Source organism: Rhynchophorus ferrugineus, unplaced genomic scaffold (assembly GCF_030347505.1).
Source record: "Rhynchophorus ferrugineus isolate W39M unplaced genomic scaffold, kcgeb_rfMv2 rfM3, whole genome shotgun sequence".
NCBI classification, from domain to species: Eukaryota; Metazoa; Arthropoda; class Insecta; order Coleoptera; family Curculionidae; genus Rhynchophorus; species Rhynchophorus ferrugineus.
Genome location: NW_027472582.1, coordinates 16,814,664 through 16,842,349, shown reverse-complemented (window position 1 = coordinate 16,842,349; position 27,686 = coordinate 16,814,664). Strand labels below are relative to the sequence as shown.

Sequence of the window (27,686 nt, the reverse complement as noted above, 5' to 3'; positions counted from 1 at the left end):
TTTGTCTATAATGTTACTGCTGAGCTAATGTGACTGAAAATCGGAATCGGAAAATTGTATAATAAAAAGTTTTTGTTGTTTTAAACCCTTTACATTTCATTTCTTACACTGTAATTTAATTTTTAACTTTGATGCTGTATGGTTATCTTTTATATATGTACTTGCTTATTTATTTATTGAAGAAATTTTTATTCTATAATTATTATACGTAAGCTGAGTACCAAGTCGCTTTACTTATAAAAGAAGGTCGCTGATTTATTTTAGATAGTTCTCTGGACTATAAAAGTGTTTTGGTGTCTTATTCCTGATGGGTCTAAATTCTATCTCTTTTTATATATTTAAGACACTACACAATGATTGTTTTATCATGTGTAACTTCTAAAGTCTGCTGATATCAATAACTAATATTTTGTAAAAATGATAACTGTCGCGTCAACTAAAATAATAATTATTGAAAAAACTTAATAGTTAGAATATTTAATGAAAATTGAAACAGAATCCAAGAATATAATAATTTTAAAAACCATATGTGTGTATCTTTAAGGGCAATACTGTTCTTTTAGAGGAAGGAGTGTATTCGGATTTGTATCTAATTTATATATAGTTTATATTATCAGGTGCTTGCATGTATTCTGATTAGTTTTCCACTTTAAAATGGCATTTATTGAGAAAAATTGATATAGTATGTATTAATATATACATTTTCCATTATTTTCGAAAAAAAAGTATTTTTTGGACATTGACGAGGCAAGAGGATGATGCAACGACACCTCATTCAATCTTTCATTTGGCGTCGGTATAAATCATTCGTTTTTAACATATGTGTAGTTATTGAATTTTTAGTCAATTCGTATAATATACATGGATTTTTTTGATCTTTCACATTGCATGTAAAGGCATGAAAACAGTTGATTTATCAGCTGCTAAGATACCTGAAAGTTGTTTGAGAGTGTGAGGTGGGTGGTTTGTCCAATAAGTATTGCAATTCTAAACTTCTTCGAACGATTGTCCTTGAACTTTCTTTGACCTTCCAGACTGTTCATTGACATCAAATTCATTACTTTTACATTTTTGAAATCAAAAGCGACAATTGAGATATAATGGAACAGCATTACCCTAATGAATGTAGAAAATACATTTTTAGCATTCCTTGATTAAACGGTAATTATGTGTATACACAGAAAAACTCTATAAGTTATTAGAAATAGTATATTTGTTCTATTCATTTTAAGTAATTTGGTCAGGTATGATTCAAAAACAAATATATTATATCGTGTGTATAAGAGACATCCGCCAAAGATATTTTAAAAATACCGTAATACAGTTAATTATAAAGTAAATTAATTTTGTAAATATCAAACAAGGGCAGAAACACTAACATTAATTATGTTTAGTATTAATAAATTATTATTGAATGTTGTAGTAATAGCAATTATTAAGTAATAGTAATAGTAATTATTAAGTAATAGTAATAATAATTAATAAGTAATAGTAATAGTAAATGTATTAGTAATAGCAAAGGTAGTAATGCTGGTAGTATAGTAGAGTTACAAAAACCATTTTACAAGAAAGTGTACAAGGTCTTCATTTCCTTATATATTTGCATTTCCTTCGAAACAGTGCACTTCTGAAGTGGTCCCATTGGAACCAAGTCAGGATTTGCTGGGGGGAGGGAGGGAAAATGGAGGAAAACGCTCAAATTTGAAAATCACATACAAAGTTTTCACATATTTTTTATATAAAATAACCAGATTTGTCTATAATGTTACTGCTGAGCTGATGTGACGGATAATCGGAAGTCGTTCAGTGTAAAAGCCATTCAGTTTGCTTTTCAAGCAGTAACTATAGCATATAAGATCTGGTATCTGACTTCAAAGTGATCAGTTGGTAGTAGTTAAAATAATATTGCAAATAGATAAATAGATTTAGATAGGTATTAAGCTAAATTGTGTGTATATAGTAGAATATAAAATACGTGTAGTAGTTAGATTAAATAAGGTTTTTGTTTATTTTTATTTAGTTATAATAACGATTATTATGTACATATTTAATTTTAAAATGTTTTTTTTTGTGTTAAAAATCTAATCCCATGTTAATATCAAGGAGAAAAAGTCAAAATAGACATAGATATTTTAGAGTTATATAGTTTATGGTTTTCCGATTTTAACAACTAAAATACATTATATCGAAGAATGAAATAAACTTTTGCCAATTTTGGTTAGTATTCCACGCACCGTCCGTTGGAACAGACGTAATAAAATTTTAAAAGCACCACCTTTTGAAAACAATTTACCACGCCTCAGTTCAATTACGAAATAAACCGAGTTTTATCGGTGGCATAGAATGGTCATTACCGGATCATTCCCACTTTTCTTCTGGCTCCTTGACCTTTCCCAACAGCCACCATCGCCGCTATTTTTCCGACGCCAAAGCCGGTGGAAGTTTACTCAATCAGAAAATTGGTCTATTTGACCGGAAAATATCGTTCCTGTTCCACTTTATCAACCCGGGAAATCATTTAGACACTTTCTACTTTATTTTGTGTTGGAAAGGCGTCAAAGATATCGTCGGCCGGTTCTTTAGACTTTCTTTTCTTTAGGATTGCATCCGACCATTAGATATTTGATAAATAAATTAATTAAACGAATTGTTTCTTACTAGCACTTTCCCAATTACGGTGTCCAGATAATGGTAAGAAAATTTAGATATTTATCAGATTATTTATCAAACCACAGTTTTCTTGTATCGACTACAGTGATGATAGTGACAATTATTAGTGAAATATTTAACGTAATAGAGCATGTATGTATCTGCATTTCAAGATTTCAAGAAACTGCATTCAAAATAAGTCAGTGAAAATGACTAGATCTAGTGAATATGGTGGATGTTATACTATATCGAATCTAATTCCATGATTTTGGTAATTCTAGTTTCAGAAATCTGTATTCGTGTATTAATCTGGTATTTCATGTGTCCGGTCGAAATAGTATTTTCAGTCAATTTTGTGTGGTAGCCATTTTTGTTCCTTTTGTTTCTTTTCCATCACATGTAAACACATCTGGACATAGTTGATTCATTAATCTGAGAATTTCTCAGAGAATTTGTCTTGCAAGTTTTTTGGTCGTATCACCTATTGGCATCAAAATCGCCACTTTTATATCGTTGAAACCAAAATAGGCAATTGAGATGTGACAAAGCAACGCCATTATAAGGCTTTGAAAGTGTTAACTAGCCTCGGCAGCAGATTTATTGAAATATAATAACAGTAATGTATGGTGAAAGGTGTACACTAAATAACTCAGTAATACTAAATTGAAAACTGTTTATTTTATGTACATGTTTAATCGTTGTTTATATTGATGTTTCGCTTTTACACTATTAGGTCATGTTGATGAAAATGCATGCAAGCGCCTAATAAGTATTTATGCAGAAACTTGTCTCGAGAAAACATCGAAATATTATTGAAATCGACAAACATTATCTGATTATCCAGATATTTTGCACCTGATTTACCAACTTTATAATATGTTTGTACATATAAATATTTCGCGTACACCATAAGAAAATATGTGTATGATAAAAGACGGAAGATGAACCATTCTGAATATTATCATCCTAAGAAAAACAAGCTAGTGGATAAAAAAATAAAAGTAAAAAGGAACGAGTACTGTAAAAACAGTATTATTATTAAGATATGATAAAAGCTCCATAAAAGTAGTTTTAAGTGAAAAAGTGTTATTTTAAACAAATCAAGCAAATATATTTATATAATTTAGCCGCTGTAGTTATTAAATTTGAGATAGATTATTATATGTCAAATTGTTTTCCCAGAATTCATAAATAATAACTTAACAACAGAAGAAAAACGAAATAGAGAAATCCGTGTTTTTCAATAGTTATTGTCTAATATATTGTATAATATAATACCTTGTTAGAAATGGATGGACAAAGGAAAACATTATAAAAGATATAATGAAGTATTTTCCTATACATAAATATTATCTAATTAATTTTTCTACAATCAAAATATAGTTTAATTTAATTATAAATGTTTGCTAATTTATTACTAGTGTTCTGTTATACTTATATACGTACTTAATATACAAGCAAGGCGAGTACGGGATTAATACAATTACTTAATGAAATTACTTAAGCTGAAGTTAATAATACATTTATACAGTAAACAGGTACGTGTAGTTTCGTTCGTTTCAATCTTCTGATTTCCTGCGTGTTGTCCAGTAGCTATATTGCTTCCATATTGCTTATTTAGTAATCTTATTTCATGTTTTAGAACGAAATCTTGGATAACTTCGTATATCCATTTCATTTCGAGATATTTGTGCAGCTCTTTGTTGGTTACGTAGCGATAAGCATTGGGAATGAATCGTAAAACTTTTATTTAGTTGCCTTCGTGAGTGATTGATAAAATAATATCTTTGATATTAGGTCAAGTTGAGAGTATCTTATATGTTCCGAGGTATTTGGCTAATTCTGTTTGAGCTCTACATAAAATGAACTATTGGATGAAAACCCAGCTTAAACAGCACAGCAGCTGACGAATGTGTGCTGAAGAAGAATCAATGATTGGATCGCTGCTAAATCATTCTTTCGACGTGGCATGCATATTGCCAAAAAGATGGAAAAATGTTTAAGTCATATCAATATATATTACCAAAATCAATTTATATTAATAAATATGCTTATAAAGAGAACATTATCAGAATTAACGCAAACACTTAATATATGATTTCCTAGTCCATCAGTATACCGTCTAATTTCACTTCCTCATATCCATAAAGATCACAGGCGGTTATAGCTAGTAATAAACAATCATTATTTTTAGTCCTTTAAATTAAATAACATTCTTAATATATTCCAGATGAGTTAACACTGTCATTCGTTTAAAACAAAAACGAAAATCTCACCTCACCAGAGATCTCTTCTCGGCAGCGATAAAACTTTTCAACTTCCGGAAACCTAACCGAAAGCATTTAGAAAAGAATAACGGCGAACAAAAAAGGAGTACACTGATTAATTTCTTTTTAATCCAATCAGGAGCGATCCGTGTCAATTTAAATTTTCGCCGGGAAAACAGCTCCTAACTCGTTAAATGGGATTTTGGGGCCCGTCGACGTGTCATCCTTGTTACCGCCGACTGCTTGTTAAAAGTTTTAAACCATCGCATAAGGTGCTGTGTGTGTTCGTAAATTTTGAATGTCGCCGCGTTATACGCTCTAAATCACTTTAAAGTTTTAACAAGAATTACGGCGTAGTTGTTACAAACAGTAACGAAAAAATACTAATTGAAAGAGGCACTGCCATCTAGTAATTGGTCTTTGTTTGAATTGGATATTTTCCAATACAATTTCAAAATTAAACACATTCGTGTTTGTATTTCTTTTTAAACAATATCAATAGAAAAAGGGTGTTATGTAAATATTTTTGTAAAATATATTTCTCTTAAATCCTTTTTCCTTTCTATTTTTGTAAAATAAATATAAAAATCTCCTTTTTACTAACGAGGGTTTATCTGTACTGGATCTACAGTTTAACGTGGGTTCCGAACAATGATCCTCGGCATTAAGCCTAGCGATTGGCCAGTGACTAGCTTAGAGACCATCCCAGAAGACATCCCGTCTTACCCCCCGCGACAGGTTACTGACGTGACTGGGATGGTTATACCTTGTCAGATTTTCCACTCTTGCCTATAAAAAATTAAATTATATTTAAAATTACAACCACAAACATAAAGTACATCCATGCCCCAGCAGGATGCAAACTCGCGACTATTGCAACAGTAGGAGTACCGTCCTGGCGTCTTGACCATTGTACTAACGAAGCCGGCTATAAATAAATTATATAAATAATCATATAAGAACAAAGTAACCATTGTATAGAACACATATTGCCAATATTTTAAAAAGTACCACTATTATATTATACCACCCAACCAAACCAAAGTTTGTTCGAAAAAGTTCGTACAAAATATAAAATAGCATGGAGATATATCTGGACTACATGATGGAAGTACGACTGGTGTAAAAACTGTTAAATAACAGGTGTGTTTGCTGTTATGCTTGCTTCGACGTTTGCTCAAGAATTATTTTTTATTTTGAAAATATTGTAGACGTTGCTATCCTTCATGTAGTGAAAGGAGATCTTTTGAGAAGATGAAATACCTATATCTTTATATTTATTGGTAATTATTAAATTAGGAAAAATCCCTAATGGCAGACTGATTTTACTAGTAGTTCTTGGTATTCTCATCAGCAAATCATTCATATATTTTATTGAAATATTCCTTTCTGGTCATTTCATGTGAGGAATTGCAGATTTTTGAAACATTCTGGTTAGTTGTCATCATTAAAGAGCTCAAATGTGGAATAGACAACTGCACGATAGATTCTGACAGCTCGATAGAGACAAGAGCTCTCCATAAAAAAACGCATTAATAAACGGTTAAGATGGACAACCTAGTGTCTTATTGTTCTGAAACAAATATCTAGGAAACAGAAACAGAGAAGGAAGAAAATGCCCAAATGTTAGGTCCACCCTTGTTATACTATCCATTCTTTATAATGTTACTAATTATATTCTATACGGCTTGTTAAAAAGCGTCTAAGAGGTTTGACTATCTTTTAAGGTATAATATTTTTTCTGGGTGAGGTATAACTGAAGATACAGCTTACTATAGCTCCAGTTGTATGGTTTACAGTTTTTCATTAGAATTATTTGTTAGGTGTTTGTATGCATTTTGTAATATTATCACTTAAAAAAGCAATTATGGAGAAAAATTGGCATAATACGTATTAATTAATTAATTAATTTTCCATGGGGATGGGGATACCATAACGAAAGAAGAATGTTGGTTTGGCAGCTATCCAACCAGCAATCAATTTTCGTAATCCTTCAACACTTCTAAACAGTGTAATGGCCAAGACATATTACATCGAGTTGAACAATAGTAATCAAAAGGTGTTGTTAGTCTGACGCTGGGTAGACAGAACTTCCCATACGAGCTGCAACACTGTATAGACTTGTCATGCAAGACGATAACTTTTACGATTTTTATGACGATAATACGTCATTCAGTTTGTTCTATTGACGTTGGCAGAAATCTACAATAGTAGTTTCCACAGAGTAGTACACCAGATTTTTAAGATACTATCATATCCACAAGACTATGCTCTTCGGTGTCGATGTGGATTACTCTCCTCAATACCTTTTTGCACTTGATATTACGTATTAAGTAATAGATCTACTTGTTATTGCCCGTCACACTGTCCCACGGAAAGCTCTTCTCTTTTTGCTGGCAAGTAATCAAACGCTTCGAAATGATATCTACAGTCAATATGTCTGATAATCATTTTTCATCCATTTGAGTCTGATAAACTTGCTGAAAGCTTTTGATTCTCCAGGGGTAGTTCTTGGTCATTCATATTAAAATAATCACTTTTGCATTGTTGAAATCAAAACTAACAATTGGGATATAATATGGTAAGCATTATCACCCATCAAATAAATGAACAAATGATAAGGTTGAATGATCAGATCACTGATAGACACATCATGAGATAGGCGGAATTATTAACACTGCAGTACTTTTAGGACTTAGAGCTGCAATTAAGCAAGATGTGGGATTTTCAATAGTTCAAATGGTTTCTGGTAAAATAATGAAACTAACAGGAGAATTCTTTCAAGAAACAAGGAGAAAAAATGACCTTGTTACACTAGTATCTGAGCTGATGAAACAAATGGAGAAGGTAAGAATACTAATACCCGAACAACATGGAAATAAAGCAATTTATTTACACAAGAATCTAACGAAAATTCCATTTATAATTTTGTTAAAATGCATTTTGGTCGTGGAATATCAGACCGGATACAAAAATTGGTGAGAAAAGATATCACTTATAGAAGATTTTTTTTTCATCACAATAACATATATTAACACAGTTAAAAAAACCTGAATTAAATTAAGAATTGCTTCAACATCCAGATTTACTTCCCTTAATTCATAGAAAATGATTTTCGAAAAACTAAACGAATATCAGGAGAAAGAACTACAATGATGGCATATATACACTGTACCAGCATCGTTGGAATAAATTTAATGATGTAAATAAAAATTTAATAAAAAATAGGCATTTTTTATCCTTATTTTTGGAAATTTTAGATTAATTCCTGTATTCACAATTTTCTACGATATATTGTTCTCATTAAATGTTACTAGTGATAAAATATAATTATAAAACAGCTTTTTTAACGAACAATTAAATCGAACACACTGGTGACTTAATGAAGACAAACATTCCCCGTTATTCGTCTGATAAACTGTAATTAATCATCGCGCTGAAGGCGTCATATGACTGTGTCGTTTCTCCTTTTGTCATTTAGCCGTGCAAAAAGACGTCTCATAAATAACGAGGTAAAGTTAACGACACGTGCTGCTGAATAAGGAGCAGCGAAAACTGATTGTTTAGAATAATAATAAATTCGGTGTTCTGAGTGTTTGCGACACAGATAATTAGGATTTCAAAAATTAGTTTCGGATGTTAAATTACATTCGCGTGTAAGCTTGGGGGTTATTTTTTATATTTCGCAATTGTACCAATGTAATTGTTTATATATTCCAATTGTAAAGTTTGGAATAGGCTAGATGACTACTCTTGAAAAACTATTTTATGACCATTCAACGTATTTATTTTAACCGGAATAAAAGTTATTTTCGTAAAAAAGGATTTTAAACTGATGTTGATGAAAAGGTGAAATTTTAAATTTATCCTAAAACGATTCAAATCTGCGCGTAACATAACATAGTTGTTTTGGTCGAACTGGATGGTTTGAACGGGTAAAGATCTTATTTATACATCATTTTAATAATTTTATGTTATAATAAGACGTTTTAATATATATCAATGGTGCGAGGGCCTCTAACATGTCGTTTATTTTCGTTCCAAGGCGAGAACCAGCCAGTACGGTTTGAATATCGGTAATTTAATAACAGCAGTAAGGACATTCTAATATAAATATTTACTATTTTTAATATATTTAATGATATCTAAAATATAATTAACGTAATATTGGTTTATTGTATATATAAGTCCATCCAGTGAATGTTGTCATTCTTTCAGCTACCAAATAATATAGAAAATTATATTAAATATTATGCGTAAGGGGGGGTTTCTACATAATTCGAGTTAAATTCAAGACTTTAACAAGTGTCAATCAAATCTTATTATGACAAGACTACGAAAAGCTAACATCAAATATCTAGTTTCATATAAATCAAATAGTTCGATGAGCTATACTTCACCAGGTTAAGGGTAAGTGACACATATTTTATTAAACAATGTGATTTTATCAATTTTGTCTGGTATGTGTGTTATGACAAACAGAAGTTTCTGATTGAAGATTGAAGATGAAGATTTTGATTACTAAATAAAGTCTGAGTCCAAATATTATCACTGAATTCAAGCAAATGAAAAGAAACGGAGCAGAAATCTAGGTTAAGAATTCAGTCTAAACACAGATTTTGCAAAGTACTGTAAGATGAAGTACTACAATACTACAACGCAAATGCTTATAAGATTGTCAAGCTATAATTAAAATGAACTAGAAAATTACAGTTTGTGCATTTTATTTACCAAATACTACGACGGAATTTAATATAATACCAGATACCCCTTTTCATTTTAGAGAGCTGCGAAAAGTTTAAGAAAATCAAAAATTCATTATTAAATGTATATAATTTAAACCTCTAGTAAGTTACTATCACTAGTAAGTTGGCAGTAACTACAACACCATAAATTATCTCCATAAAATGCTTCGGTAGGCTTGCAATTGATTTTTAATTTCTCTTGGTAAACGCAGGAAGGCAATAGAGGCAAATATGCTTACAGTTCCCAAGTGGCGATTGTGTTATTATTGGGTACTCTTTTAGAGTTATTACCTGGACTTATTAATTTTCTTGTCAAGTGTTATACTGATGATATTTGTACTTAGTGCCCTTGAACAATTCGTGGTTAGTGTATCTGGAATACTCATTCACTTCAATTCTATAAATGTCCTAGTATTCTTTTTAAAATTATTATTTCAGTTACGGTCACGCAGTATAGGCAAATTTAGGTTATTTGCTTTGATAAATCCTTTCAAATTTTTCAGTAATCATTTCTTTTAGTTCCGCTCAAAACCATTTTTTTGCGAAATATAAGATAAGAAATCCAAATAAAATTGAAGCACACTAAAATGTTTAAACGTTTGAATACGGATATGATGTAAGTGGCGTTAATGTTTCATAGCACTTCTGGACGGTGTTTTCTTTCTGGTAAAATCTTAGTAATCCCATTTTTAGTTTTAAAATAAATGTAATTTTAATAATCTATCTATAGTATATTATTTATTTTATAACTCAATATTTTATTAATGATAATTTAAGTAGATTTTGACGTAACGGTACTATTTGCGTATTGCGTAAGTTTAAAAATATAAATTTGTTAGAAATGTAAATAATAACTCAATTTTTGAACATTCATTCTATACAATTTTGACCCTTAGTTTCAGGCATGTTTGACTTCGTAAGAATGAATTTTGGGTAGTTTCTTTAGAACTCGTATACTTTCTGCTAACATTGATGATGTGGTAGTGGCGGTACTGCGAGATCGGTATAAATTTGTATCAGATAGAGACAGTTTTGTGCATGGAGGAATTAGCATTTACTAATAGACTCAGACATCTGATTAAATCATCAGACATTATATTAAAATTCAAAACATGATAAGTTATATGCCATGCCAGCCTGATCTATAACTTGTGGATTTCTTGATTTGTTACAGCTATAAATAAAAAATAAATTAAGGATTTTTTTTTGTCGTTTAATGATAACTTGTGTGACATATTTGCACTTAATTTTGTAATTTTAGTTGACTGTATCTAGTTTCTTATCATTTACTTTTATATCTCGAAGACAATCTTAAGGAATTCATATATCTATTTTTAACAATTATAATATAAGCAGTACATTCGTCTAAGATGGAAATCATAAAACAACATCTAAAATATTGCAGCAATTATAATTAACAAAAAGAAACAGAAATTAAATTAGTATATTATATAATATATAACATTTTTATCATAGTTTTTAAGTTTAAGATAATTAAAAAAAAGGCTGCTAAACTGTTAATTTTCTAACAATCGGGATGCCATAATTACATATAGTACTTTGAAATCTGTCACATATATTAAACTTGATTTAAAATGTAATAAAGTATTTAACGTTCGGATTCAAGATGTGTAGAGATTCTTTGATATTTTCTCTAAATAGGAATGCCGCCATGTAATACATACCCAGCATATTATATGAGCTTATATCAAGAGATAAATTACATGTCCTAAACATATTTTCGCAAGTTTCCGATGCCTTGTAAGGTTATTAAATTATAAATATATTTTGCTATAAAATATTTAATAAACGAATTTAATTTGTCAAGTTTATCGATATTTTAGTGGTGAATTACATATTGTTCTGGCTTTAAATTAATTATTACTATTTTCTATTGATTGTTATGAACTCATTTTCTGACACTTCAGATATAAAATTTTACATGATCTGACCAGAGTTGTTGTACGATTTAAAATGCAAACACATGTAGTGAAACCAAAACAAAAGCAAAAACATGGTAAAGAAAATTTCTTTTACAAATACGCTTCACAGAATAATATAAACAGAACAAAACTTGAACAATTTTTGGACAATACAGGTATAAATGGACAATACAGTTAAAAAGTAATTAGTGCTGAAGTGTTCTCCTTATAGAACTATATGAATGATTAACTGAAAAACTTTAAAGGTGGATGAATTGGAAGTCAGAATCTAGTTGCCGAATCTCTGAAAATGACATCTGCTTATATAATATTGATTATTAGTTATTTCGATTTATTCCATATGCATACAAATTAATTTACAATTCCTATATAATTCTAATTTCTTTGTTATATAGTATTAATAAATTAATAATGGTTTCCTAATTGTCAAGAAAATCTAATGGAAAAGTTGAAATATTAATTAAATTTTTCGTTAAAATTTACTGTACTAATTAGTTACGTTCTATAGCGAAAAATAAAATAAGCTCTAATAGCAAGAATAATTTTATGATCGATAGTTTAGCCATATCAAGATATATCTTACTTAAACTTCATCAGCTAGATAATTAACAACCTTTCTAAATTATTAATTGACATGATAAAATCCGAGCTCTTAGTTCTAAATTGCAACACAGTAGTCTGTTAGAGTAAGAATTTAATAAATTAGTATCTAAAACACTTTCAATCAACTAGTATCAAGTAGTTTATTGATTTCTAAACTAATAACAGCAATGTAATAAACGACATTTTGCCAACATGTACATCAAACTGTTTAGATTATCGGTATAGAATAGAACTGGTGAGTTTCAGAGAGCCGAAACTATCAGGTATATAATATTGCTAATAGTAATGAAAGGAGTTAGTGGAGAATTCGACGGGACGAACTCAAAGTGGTTGCTCATTTATGCGTGGAGGGAGGGAGATTAGAAATGATTCCTTGTGTGCATTCAAGGATATCGACAGATCGGAATAAACGGTCTATATTAGGGAGTAGAATTTGTAACTAAGATTTCACATTATTGTCGAGATATTATAATCTTATAATTATCTCAAGAAAACGAATATTCTGTAAGAGTGAGGTTGTCTTTTTATATTTTCTATATAAAGTTTTCAAAAACCCAAAGATATTTGAAAGCCAGCGAAGGCTAAATTTTATATTTTACTTAATTTAACAGACCAATTGAAAAGTCCCCGGCCATGGCGCAACTAGAATTAAATATATATGTTTCTTAGTTAGCCCTAACCCTCAAAAGATGCGTGAATAAATTTGACATCTGTTGGATCATTAGTTTGTGAATTATAGTATTTTGAGTGAAGCAACTTTTGTTTTTGTGAAAAAATTGATAAAAACGAATGTCGCGTGTTGATAAATATAGTTGAAGTAAAAACTTGGCTTGATTCCGAATTTCCGGACACTGTCCCATGGAAATCAACCATCAAGGTATTGCTATCAAGGTACCCTTGGTATGCTAAGTTTAGACGTGGTTAAATGAGCACCGAAGAAGGTGAATGCAGTGGACGCCCAAAATAGATAGGTTTAGCCCAAAACACTAAAACAATCCACAAAATGATTTTGAGTGAATATTTGGGTATGAGAAAGCTCTGTGTAAAGTGGGTACCGCGCGAGCTCACTTTTGACCAAAAACAACGATGAGTTGATGATTCAGAGCAATACTTGAAGATGATTAAGCGTAATAAACCTGAGTTTTTGCATCGATATGTAACAATAGATGAAACATGGCCCCATAATTTCACTCCGAAGTCCAATTGACAGTCACCCGAGTGGACTACACACGATGAATCCGCTCCAAGGCGTGGGAAAACGCAATAGTCGGCAAGGTTATGGGGTCTGTATTTTAGGATGCGCATAGAATAATTTTCATTGACTACCTTGAAAAAGGAAGAACTATCAACAGAGATTATTACATAGCGTTATTGGACTGTTGAAATTACCGAAAAACGGTCGCATTTGAAGAAAAAGAGAGTGCTGCTTCACCAAGACAATGCACCGTGTCACAAGTCAGTGAAAACGATGGCAAAAATCCATGAATTGGGCTTCGATTCCTCATCCACCGTATTCTCCAGATATGACCCCCAGCGACTATTTTCTGTTCTGAGGTCTCAAAATAATGCTCGCTGGGAAGAAATTATCGTCGAATGAAGAGGTGATCGCCGAAACTGAGGCCTATTTCGAAGCAAAGGACAAATCGTACTACAAAAATGGTCTCGAAAAGTTGGAGGGTCGCTATAATCAGTGTATCACCCTTGAAGAGAATTATGTTGAATAAAAAAAACTAATTTTGCCAAAAATTTTGTTTTACTATGGTTGACCTGTTATAGTCTTCTATTCGTATTTACTACCTTTACTAGTCTTTCAAAGAGAGACAATTATAGTGTTTTTCTTAATGGTATAACATACATTGGTTTTAAAATATAGAGAACAAAGCCAAGCGCAGAATGCAAGGCTAAACGTAACGAATTTTCAAGGAGGGTAAAATTAAGAATACACATGAATATAACAATGATTGTTGATTATCATGACAGATACTTCTAGTGTCAGGTAATAATGAAATATAATGATATTGATAGCTACTATTACTGGCAGCTAATAGTACTGGTAATTAATTATGTTAACGGATCATAGTACTGATAAATAATAGTACCGATATATAAATGTACCGACAAAGAATGATACTGATGATTAATTATATTGATAATATCAATAATAAACAATGGCAATGATAGTCGGTAGCAATGATCCATAATCATAATGGTGAACAACAATCTTAATTCTAGTAGTAGTCAATAACAATGACGGACAATCAAACCAGTCAACAGTAACAGAAAACAAATAACATAGAACTGATAATAGCGACAACTGATAGCAATGATACAGAGGCTAGAATGAACGGTATGAAGTAAGATAAAGTTTAATCAAAGCACTACGGTACATCGCCTTTTCTTTTGAGCAACGGTTGGCTTGAAGTACCATGCATTGTTGCCAAATCTAACCAGAACAATATATTTTAGTAAATCCTAAAACAACGTATCTACTGTATTATTTTTTGTTTCAAAACAAAATATATTAGTTAATGTCAGAAAATCTTGTTAAATATATTATTTTTCTAAAATAAAATACATCCAAAAAGCAAATTGCCTAGCTGTAAATAGTTGCGAAAGTAGCCGAATCTCCGGACCCCGATGATTTTTATCGTATACTATTTTCAGTTTGATTCTGGGACTGGTAAAAACTCCGTTTTGTAAGGTTAAACATTTTGTTGTTTATAGTTTATTTTTTCGCTTTTTTATAGGTTATAAAAAAAGTTTGTATAACCTTCCAAGTGCGTATCTATGCGATTTTGTGTTTTAATTTTGCAAATTGGATTCAACTCTATACCAAATTCATGATATTTTGAGGGAAAGTTGACCCTTTTAAAGTAACAGTATAGACAAGTATGATTCGATGTACTTTATGTGAGCATACGCCAGCACAATTACAGCTTAATGATGTTTATAGAGTCATTCCACAATATTAAAATTGAACAAAAAAGATTGTAGTTTTACTCTCTTGAAGATTTTGAGGTCTGGAAAGATTATACTAAAAGTACAACTACATTATTATGTCTTAAGTGTGTCGGTCCCTATTTTGGTAAAAATTTTACCGCTTCTATATCTGAGTTTAACCGATCAGAAGTGAGAATTAAAAAATTAAAAAAGGCAAACATACGATTGCAGCCAAACTAACTGGTGAAATTGCAAATTAAAAGTGCTTATGCTATGAATCTCCAGAATTAGACTCTTATATCTGCAAAGACCACAAATCCCACTACTAAAAAGAAGCCGCAATCCCGTCTAGTTCACTTTATATTATCGTTCAAACTTTATTAGACATGCATGACCCAAAATTTAAAAAAATGTTTAAAATATTGAATTAACAGATGGAATCGTAAATATAGTATCATAAATATTCGGAACGATTTACTTCGGTTTGGGAAACTATAAACAAACCAAGCTCGCTCTTGCATAGGAAATAACCCGGGAAAACCATAGACAGATAATTGCAAGCCGCAAATAGCGAGAATTTATTCAAGATCAATATGAAACTTTTATTAAAACGTGATAAAAATTATACTAATATTATCAATCTGAAAAAGTTTTGTTGTTGGCTCGTAATTCGTTTTATAACGGCCAAGGGTCGGAAAAACTGTACGCAAACAAATGGCTGAAACTTTCTAAAAATATAATTCAGCAAAAAATAACGGGCAATCAACAAAAAACAGCTAAACTGTCGCTCCGAGCTCTGAGCTATTAGGCCGCTCCAGATAACAGACATTAAATTGAAGCGTTTTAAATATGACATCCCTATTTTTATCCTCGTCCAGAGCGCACAGAAGGGTTGTTTTTTATTGTTTTGATCGGGACTAATTGCATAGTTATCCGGGTAACAGACAACAAGTCAATTTGCTACTCTAATCGTGGAATCAAGCTATTAATTAATAATGTTTTGTTCGTCAATCAATTTGGTTCTTTAGATTCATCTTTTTTCTTTTATTAGGTGCTTGCTGTAGCATAACTGTACAAATCGTTTTTTAACATTTCTGTACATAAACAGTTTTTCTTTTTTTTAATTAATTATCTTACATTATATATGCTTAGTACAATCTTAATTTACTAATTAATTTCAACACAGCTTCACACTTTCTTCTTTCACATAGCTTTTTTCTACACAGCAACTTCAGTCTGCATTTGGTGGTCTTACACCTTGAAATATGTTGCATGTGCCGCGTATCCAGGGCCTGGGGTTATATATTCAAAGCTTGAACGTTTCTTACTTGGAACAGTTTACGGCTAGGGGTCGTTGGGCACCTTCAGTCTACCTTTTGTGACCTTAGAGCTTCAGCTACGACACTTCTGCATGAACTCCACTTCACTATACCAAGGAATGCTTCGAGTAATTGCGGGACTATTACCAATCTAACCTTAACCTTTCTTGATAATTAACAATGTACGGTATTAATGTCCAAAAAAGATAGAAAACAATGAAATGCATGACTCATAACCTAGCAGTTAATGACTCAACGGTTTTCCAGTCGCTTAAGACAAAAAATGGCTGAAAATACCATTTCGAACCTTTTCAAAATCATGACTCCGGTGCCTTCCGAAGAAAAAAGAAGAGTATTCTGTGGCGTATTGATCTACTTTGAAAAGTAGATCTACTAGGACAATTTTAAAGGCAAAAAGTCGTGAGTAAGCTCAGAAGACCATCATCTACATCTATACCAGGGCGGAATATTCATGGCCATCAAATATTGCTGTGCATATGATGAGATAAGCACAATTTAGTATACAATTATATGTTGCAAGAATTGTGAAGGATACACTGTTGCAGCTCGAATGCGAAGTTCTACTGCGCGTATCAGACATAGCGCCTTCTGATAACTTACTACTGAAACTGGATCGATGATTGCTGCCAAACCAGAATTATTCTTTCGACACGGTATCACCATGTTGGCAGGAAAAATTGTAGAAAATAATAAAACATATGTTAATTAACCTGACCTAAAATAATAACATTTTACTGAACCAATAGCTGTTTAATTACTGTTAAGTGCACATTATATGTACATTATGTTGTTTATAAATGAATCAGTTTTAAACAAATTGTAATATTTATTGAAACTACATCGTATTGTTCCCCAGCTTCAGTTTAATTATAATGCATTTTAGCTGTTATACATATATATGTCTAGAATTGGGGAAAAACGATGATTTCCGTTATGGAACAACATAAACAAATACATTTTAATTATATAATTGCTTGTCATTGTTTAATAACGTCGTTATTGCGTAGTAATGTTCCGACGTATAAATGTTTAATTTTCTATTATATGGGTTAGTCCGTCACAGCGAAATTTCATTTATTACAAAAATTCCACAAACGTTCATTGATTTCCCTTTAATAGAAATTCTGACAGCACAATACTGTGCCTATTTTGTCAAAATTGCCCACTATAAATTACTGAAAATGGACAAAGCTCTAACGAAATGAATATCAGCTACACCCGATCATTTTCCAGCGCATCGGATAACATAAACGCCATAAATCGTTACGCCATTCCTGGAAAATCTTTGATGTGATCGACCGATGATTCGATATAATTTACATCCATTACATGCCTATATCCGAGGCATTCTCCTTTGCCATCAATAATGATCTCAATAAAGGATGCTACGATTATTATAAACAAAGGTCAATTACTTTTGATATATGACTTATTTGTAATATTGCCTATAGCAGCTTGTAAATTCATTTTAAACTGAGACACTGTTTTACGACTCATCCTATTCTCATCAAAAAGGGATAGAATCCTGTCTGTTGTGTCCGAACGTGTAACTAAATCAGCCTATAAAATTCGTCTAGTTGTCAAATGTATGAAAAATTCCTCAAAAAATTAGTGATAATAAAAGGTTATAAACCGGTAAATGTTGTTTTTGCGCTTTGCTTGTTTTGATAAATTAGAAATCACTACTTAATATTTGTGATTACTCTGATTGAAAATACCGAAGCCAATAAATAGTTAGTCAGAAACAGAATGCATTTCTAGTCAGTTACTTCGAACAGGAACGAGATAATGGTGGCTTTGCGTGAAAATGCGCTGGAGTGATAAGTATTGATATACTTAAATATTAAGTTTCTAGAGTTTTCTTCGAAATATAATATATTAAGCGTATAATAAAATCAAGGAAGATTTAAATGGTGACAAGTTACTCAAAAAGTGACAGTGACTGAATTAAGCTTTCGGGGTAAGTGATTATAATCCGATGCTGACAATTACCAAGACAAGATGATTAGGCAATGTGTGTGCATATATATGTGTGTAAATATTCAGAATTATACATGAGCATTAGGTTAGAATTTATAACAGGATGAACACTAACTGTTTTGTAAATATGGAAAATGTATTAGGGAGAATTTAGTGGTTAAAACTAATTTTATCAAAAAAATTCTACACAGGTAGTAACAGAAGAAACCAAAGAGAAAAACCGTGATCAAATAAAATCAGATAATATATCAAAACCACTTGACAAGGAGACAAAGCCACGAAGGAAACAAGAACTAATCGTAAAAAGGTTCTTTAGTGAAAGTAAAATGCAGTATTTGCTTATATAACTATTAATTAGGCAGATTAGGTCATAGGTGGTGTGGAAAATAGTTCAATGTAGAGATAATAAAAGCACTGCAATCTACAAACTATTGTGGCTGTATAATTAACTGTTGTTTAACTCACATTTTTTTACATTTTTTGTTTAACTTAGATGTACTATGATATATGTGAATAATTTTATTTACCTTAAAATTTTGTTATAGGTTAAAGGCAAAATAAACTAAAACCCAAAGTTTATGCTCATATTATATGCAGTTCATAAATTTAGATGACGTAACTTCACTGTTTTATTGGATAGACTATATGCACCCAATGGTATATCATTGGTATATCATTAGTAATCATTAATATGTCACTAGATACTCTAAGAAGTCGGTTGACGTGATGTGAAGACATTATAATGGCCTAGTTTATATCAAGATAGGATTTCACTGTTGATATCTGAATCGTCAATTCGTCGATTCTTTCGACTAAAACAAAATAATTTTAAATGTTCTTACTCTTGTAATAATATATTACCTTTAGATAGTGTATTATTATAACTAATAGTTTCTGTTATAATTTCCTGTTTATGTAGATTGTTTAGGAGGTTGTTCTCCCTGCTGTTTTTTTATTTATGAACCAAAAAATGAGCAATGCTTTCTTAAAATTAAAAAACATTAAAATATTTATATATATCTTCCCATTGTCAGAAAGTCCATTTTCTTCCCCCAAATTATTCCATCTTTATACATTATGACGCTGTCATCTCGGGGAGAGTAGCGAATAAGAAAAGGAACGTAAGCAGGAAGCCCAGAAAGGGAACAACGGAAAAATCCTAATTAGTTTATGGCGCTGCTTAATTGACTTGTTTGCTGTGGCCGAGATAACGACGTAATTTGTGGTGATTTTACTGACATAAAAAACAACCCCTTTTTGTGCCACGGACGTGGGGAAAAATGGGGACGGTTATATTAAAAACGTGTCAATTTAATGTCTATTATCTCGACCGGACTAATGGTTTAACGCCTGGTACGACAGCAACGGCCATTACGCTTTGGCTTTCAAGGAATTATTTCCATCCTTTTGTTGTGATAATCATTTTATGTCCTAACAATTAATATAACTGCGAAATAAGGAAATTTTATATTAATTGAATATGTTTTAATAGTTTTATTAAAGGTTGATAATTATAGATAGATACATAAGTAGAAGTAGCAATTTAAACAAAGCGTTTCAAACTGAAACGGTGTTTATCTTACTAATTTTATTCTAGTCAAAAAGAGACAGAATGCTGTCTGGTGCGTTCGAACAAGTAACCGTCCAAATCTACAAAATTCGCATCGTCATCAAATGTTTGCGAAAATCTTTAAAACATTAGTGAAAATAATTACAGGTTGTAAAGCGACAAAGGTTGTTTTGGTGCTTTGTTTGTTTTGATACATTTCAAATTACTGGTTAATATTACTCTTGGTGAAAATGTCGAAGATATTAGATTGTTAGTGTTGAAACAAATTGCGCCTCTACTCAGTTACTTTAAACAGGAATGAGAAGATATACGTATTAGATGTATTATAGTATTAAAAAATTATATTTGATAACATTATTTTTCTTTCATTATTTATATTAGAATTGTCTATATGTCAAATTCAAAATTAAGTAAAACTGAAAGTTGATGCAGCAACATTGTAACGTTTTGATGTGATAAATTGAGATGACGTGAGTTCACTGTTTTATTGAATAGATAGTATATTCCTTTTAATAAAGCAGCCAATGCACGTTATAGATGGCATGGAATACACTGCTAATTGTAGTTTGTACAAATGCAAAATTCATTTTAAACTCGGAGCGGATTGTTCCTTCTCATTTTACCTTGGTTAAAAAGAGACCGAATGCTGTCTGTTGCATCATAACATAAACAAATCAGTTTATAAAATTAGGTTTATGTTGGTACTGGTAGACATTGTTGTGAAATATCTACAACATTCTTTAAAACATTAGTGAGAATAACAATAAAAAGATCATGTAATGATATACACTGATGATGATGAGATACTGATAAATAATAGAGACATGTTGGAATATTTTTAGGAATCGCTGAATGTAGTAAGAGGAATGAAGATATTCAAATGTGTTAAGAATTTACCATACAGTTTGGGGTAAAAGCAAACCTCGCATAATTGACAGCTGACAGTCATTGTTCCGAAAATATATGAAAAAATAACAGAAAGCCGTCTGAAGTCAGCAGTATTCCGAAGTATAAAAGGCCATATATTTAGCTTAAGACAAATAGTAGAATAAGTATATACAAAAGATATAGGATATAAGATAATGAAAAAATGTCGGATGAAACTTTAGCTGACGAACTGTTAAAATCTCATCTACAGAAAACCCTAAATAGAACCGAATGACGGTACTAAGGGAATGTAGAAAGATACTGAACAAAGGCAGAACTAAAGTTATGGCAGTGGGCAACAAAAGTTAAGAGAGAACTAATTAATTCATTTAAATATCTGGATATAGAAAATGAAAGTACCGGAAGTTTGGTGAAGCACCAAGGCCCATTTCCATAAATATAATTAATTGTATCATAAAAAATATAAAAACTCCATTGTATTTTGGAGCAGGAAAAATGCAATATTTTGGATGGGTGAGAAGAGTACCAAAGATGTACAGGATGAGGTACATAAAAATAAGAAAATACCTTGTAGAACCATGTAGAACTATAAGAAGAGTATATAGAAAAGAGGCAACTTGGGCGAAGGAATCTGGGAGATACTATAGAAATTAGTAAAGTCCCTTTAGGATGAGAAAAATTAGAGAAATTGATAAATATTTTTATGTAAATTTTGAAAAAATATTGATATAATATCCTTGTATTAATAGTGTATTCTATATCTGTCTATCACATATATAAGCTTTGTATTTGTATTGGCCAGTATTATTTGTACTACAGCTGATTTAACAAGTCCCATTTCTTTATTTTGTAACAAAAATGTTCATCAGAAAAAATGCCTAACCTAATATACGTATTTATTTTGAATAGTAATTAATTTTTCTATACATGCTAAAACAACTATTTGACAATATAATGCATAGTAAAAGGAACATATTACATATATATTTTATAATATAACATAATATTCTTTAAGGAATTGATAATATATGTAGTTTTGGATAGATATCCTTTTATTTTTAAAGGTAATAATATTAGCATATTTGTTGGATCAGTCTATCATGGAGCCTATTTAAGAACTAATCAAGCATCAAACTAAGTAGTAACTAACGATGCAAAAATAAAGTTCTTCGATTAATTACCAATGCCTGTACGATGTTATCTAAGATTTCACCTTAAAACATGAAATAAAGTTACTAAATCATAATAATATAGATGCAATTCAGCTACTGGACAACACGCAAGAAATTATAGTATATATATATATATATATATATATATATATATATATATATATATATATATATATATACACCTGTCCTGATTGTATTTTGAAGCACACCAGAACAGTAGTAATAAATTAATTTTATAAATTAAGATGCTACTAAGCATATATAATATAAGATGGAAATTAAAAAATAACGTGTAAATTCAGGTTGAGAATAATCACATATATTTGTAACATGATATTTGATACATATATTTGTGTTTGATAAACATGATGTTTGATATACTCTGTTCAATATAGGTAATTTTTATACAGAAATTTTAACTTAAATAATTACGAAATTATTCAACAGATTACCTACAAAAAACATTTAACGTGGAAGCACCATCTCAAGAATGTAACTTATAAACTTTAACACGGACGGAATAAAAAGCAGACAACAAAGCGAAAACCCTAATTATTTTATGGCCTTGCTTAATTCACTTGTTTCCCCGAGAAAACAGCGCAATTTGTGGCAATTTGACTTTAAAGAAAAACTCTTTTAATTCGGGACCTTAATAAATGATGATATTAAAAAAAGACAAACAAAAGTATTGGTATATAAAATGTTATCTTTTCCATAATTATCCTTGTTAATGAAAATAATTAATATAGTTTCAGTTGCCGATTTTTTAAAACTAATTATTTAAAACGTTTAATATATAATGATTCGTCTCTATAAATCGTTTTAATTGGCAAAAACCTCTCTCTGTATATAAAAGGAAAATCTGTTACACAAAGAACATCGAGTAAGGAGCTCTTGTAAAAACGTTTTCAAAAGAAAGCAAATTATTTTCTTTGGAAAGCGCTCGCTTTGGAACAGGGAGGTAACGTGTGTGTCAATCCGTTTTTTTTTAAGAATTCTATTGCATAACAACGAAACTGGTATCAAAGGGAATACACGTTAGGGAATTTATAGTTAAGACCAGCCATTAGAAATATTGGGTGCCAGTGAGCTGTATGGTAGGTAAATAATTGATACTTTTTTTGATATATATTTTAAAGTCTCTTTTTTCCAATTATGGGTTTATCTGGACTGGGCCTAAAGTTTAACGTGGGCTTCGAACCACGGTCCTCAGCATTAAGCCTATCGACTGGCGAGTGACCAACTTTAAAAATCATCCCAGAAGACATCCGGTCTTACCCAGCCAGGTTACTGGCGTGACTGGGATCATTTTCCTTGCCGGACTTTACACTTTTGCCTAGAACAATCGAACATTTTAAACAATCACAACATAAATTTACGACCATGCCCCAGCAGGGCAGCAGCTTGAAAGTGATCAGTTGGTAGTAGATAAAATAATATTGTGAATAGATAAATAGGTTTAGGTAAAGTTGCAGCTCGTAGGAGGAAATATAGGAATAAAGAAATAAAATTTGAAAATAAGGAATGTTTCAGGCCACGGGGTCAGCTACCTAGCCTAAGAGATTTGAGAAATGTTCTAACCAAACTAGAACAACAAAAAGTTATTGTTTCACCGGGAATCGAACTCGCGATCTCCACGTTTGAGCGGAACCCTCTAATCGTTACACCGTAGAAGCACTTACCTATAATAATTCTATGACTTCATATATATGCTCTGGTTAGTGCTTAAAAAGCAGATAACAGCTTTTGCACTGAACGACTTCCGATTTTCCCTCCTTATATATAGTCTCAACATTAAATCAATTATTTATCAAATTTGTGAATTTGCAAAAAAATAATTTATATATAAAAAAGGGGTATGTAAATGAAGCTGTATATATGCGTGCGCTAAACTTGAATTATTCTCTGTTTCAAAAACAAATGAAGCCCAGTAAGCGCATGCGCCAAATCCGGAGAGAGTTGTTGAGTAATGTATTCTCTTCTTCTGATCTCCTACATGAAAATTTGGAACAAGAACGTTTATCTTTACCTTTCAGAACGACCAGATGATTATGGAATGTTATTGCTTAACCAATATGCTAATTACCAATAACCAAATTCCTAATTGTAGTTTTAATAGTAAGCCTACCATTAAAATTTATCGATAAATATCGACTATTTTGATTTATAGACCTAAGTTTTGACAGATAATTAGTTCATGTAATGATTGTAAATACATTCCTTTATTATACATTTCTAATTAAAAACAGATTGCCTAATTCTGTTCGTTATTGTTTTAACATATATGCTAAAGTCAAAATATAAATTTCAAAATTGTTTTATTCATTTGTTTTAATATACAAACATGTATTACTTGGTCATGTATACTTATAATTGATGCTCTGAAGATGTTACAGTGCTGGAAATAATCTTACTTATGATATTTTGTTATGATGTTCAGTGTTGTAGCAATTTAAACTTATCAAACATTGTAGATTATTGAAACTTAATGAAAATTAATTAAAATTTAATTAAATGGCAATAAAAAGTTTAGTGAGTGTTAGTTCTTGGGATAGTTTGCATTTTAATATATTTCAATACACAGACATATATTATTTTAAATAATGTTATATATCAAATACATTTCTGATCTTAATATTGAAGATACTGTGAAGAAAATTTTTGTAACATAATTTTTAAATTATTCCCATTGCTCTGTTATGAAGGAAAATGATTATTAACTTAATAAATAAATAATGGTCGAATTTCGACTACCTTGGGATCACTAGTCAATATGAAAAATTGGTGTTACTGAAACTGTTTTAAAAATAAAAATAAATCGAGAAAATCGATACAGTATTTACTTTCTTTATCATATTTTTTGTTGAACCAAACGATGTAAATTTTTTTGATATGTACAATGGGAATGGAAAATTGGCTTTTTTACCTTTTAGCCATATGTAAACTGAGAGTGACAAGAAAATTGTAAAAACCATTTTCCCCGTATTGTCGTCCGACTTCTCACGTCCTTTATTTTTTCTTATTTTCTTCAAAGTTTTCTCTAAAAGTTACGAATGAAAAAAGTCGAACTCACGTTCTAAAAGAAGAAACCCATTTGTTATTCTATTTACTTTCGTGGCGCTACGGAAAAAAATAACGGAGTTGTAATAAAAACTGTCAATAAAAACGGGATTTTTTCCCTGTTTGAAAAAAGCTCAAATTTGCGTACATCGTCGTCGCGGTCCCTGGTTCAATTAAACGCGTGTGTTCGGCGATCTAAATCCGACCGAATCACAATGAATATTAATTCGCTTTCGCGTTTACAAATTAATTAAATTGTAATCTTGCGCCTGGGTAGGATGTAGGATACATTCAGCCAATTAAATTGGTATTACGCCATATTTTTTGCAGGCGGCTTACCTTCGCGAAGCCTAAATATGCAAATTTCTTAAACGGTTGCGAGTTTCACACATATATTGGGATTTAGAAGATTTTCTGATTATAATTATTATTATCATCACCCAATATGCTAGAGTCTCTCATTTTCTGGTAGCTAAAAGAGATACTATGTTATATGAAACTTTCGAACGTGTAACCGAATCAGTCTATGAAATTCAGTAATAGCTATTTCTAGAGAACCAGTTGTCCTTTACAAGCAATCGAAAGATCGAATCCAACGTATTACAGCAGCCATATTAGACTTGACCCTGTCACTGGTGGGAGTTCTTTATAGTTTATTTGTTCTTGTACTGTCTATAACAAATCAATGGAAAAGTCCTACCACAGTAAAACATTTAGCAAAATTAGTCTTTCTATTCAACATAATTCCCTTCACGGGTGATACGCTGATTATAGCGACCTTCAAACTTTTCAATACCATTTTTGTAGTACGAATTGTCCTTTGCTTCAAAATCAGTTTCGGCGATCATCACTCATTGGACGAAAATTTCTTCCCAGCGAGCATTCTTTTGCGATCTGAGAACATGGTGGATGAAACAGTAATTCGAAGCCCAATTCAAAGGATATTTGCCATCGTTTTCATTGACTTGTGATAGGGTGCATTATTTTGATGAAGCAACACTTTCTTTTTCTCCAAATGCGGTCGTTTTTCAGCGACGTCGTCCTTCAAACAGTCCAATAACGCTATGTAATAGTCACTATTGATGGTACTTCCTTTTTCAAGATAGCCAATGAAAATTATTTCATGCACATCCCAAAATACAGACACCGTAACCTTGACAGCTGACTGTTTTCCTACGCTTTGGAGCGGGTTCATCGTGTGCAGTCCACTTGGATGACTGTCGATTGGACTTCGGAGTGAAATGATGGAACCATGTTTCCTCCATTTTCACATATCGACGCAAAAACTCGAGTTTATTGCGCTTGGTCATTTTCAAACACTGCTGCGAATCATTAACTCGTCGTTGTTTTTCATCAAAAGTGAGCTCGCGTGGCACCCACTTTCAATTTATGGTCATTCAAAATCATTTTGTGGATTTTTTAATGTTATTGTTTAATTGCTACCGACGAAAACAACCTCTTTTGGGCGTCCACTGCGTTCACCGTCTTCGGTGCTCATTTCACCACGTGTAAACTTAGTATACCTATCTTGGATGGTTGATTTTCCTGGGGCAGTATCTGGAAACTCGGCATCAAGCCAAGTTTTTGCTTTAAATGTATTTTTCCCTCCAAAAAGCCATATTTGCTCAACACGCTAAATTCCTTTTTATCGATTTTTTTTTTCACAATAACGAAAGTTGCTTCACCCACAATGCTATAATTCATAAACTAATAATCCGACAGCTGTCAAATTTATACACGCATCTTTTGAGGGTTAGGGCTAACTAAGAAACATATGGATTTAATTCTAGTAGCGCTATCTATGTGTCAGGTCGGGGACATTTCAATTGACTTGTTATGTTCGTTCTGAATAATGAACTATTCTTAAATGATGATAGTAAAAACAAATTGATCTAGGGTTTCTTATTAACTTTTATTACTCATTGGACTGTTTTAGTACACTAGGAATTTTGTATAAATTGAATCCAAGTTACCAAAATGTCTAATCAATATTTATGTTTGCATTAATGATGACTTAGAAGGATGTTTCTTTAAAATATATGATATATGTATATTTTGTTGTCTGAGGTTTGATATTGATAGGGTTCTGATATGAATGTAATTGTGGTTATTACCAACGAAATGTAACAAATTACGTATCATATTATACATCGCTTAAAAATAATTAATAATTCTTTTATATATAGCATAAAAATGAATGCATTATTTATAATTCACGTGATATACAAACCTGAAACTTTGGAATTGATTAGCAATTGGTGTAGGCATACCTGAAAAAAAAACAGAGTAAATACGGCGTTATACAACAATTCCCTGTTGACATGACGAAAACAAAACGTTGCCAGTTGAATCAAAATAAAATCTGCGTTACAGCGAAATGAACACGCCTGCAAATCAGCAGTTTTCGGTTTTCCACCCAGAGCGAAGCTCATAAAGTTGAAAATAAAATATTCCCCGTTCTATAGTTACATTTTCTATATGGTGCAATTACATTTTTAGTCCCTTTGTGAAGACGAACTTAGTTAATTG

General features: G+C 31.3%; 1 protein-coding gene across 1 annotated transcript in view; it reads right to left on the bottom strand.

Moving 5' to 3' along the window:
* Fas3 (Fasciclin 3) overlaps positions 1-27,431 on the bottom strand; it is a 78,815-nt gene extending 51,384 nt beyond the window's left edge. Inside the window, exon 1 of the mRNA XM_076400521.1 lies at positions 27,388-27,431. The gene's annotated coding sequence lies outside the window, so the exon portion shown is untranslated. The remainder of the gene's footprint in view (positions 1-27,387) is intronic.
* Between the last annotated feature and the right edge of the window lie 255 nt (positions 27,432-27,686).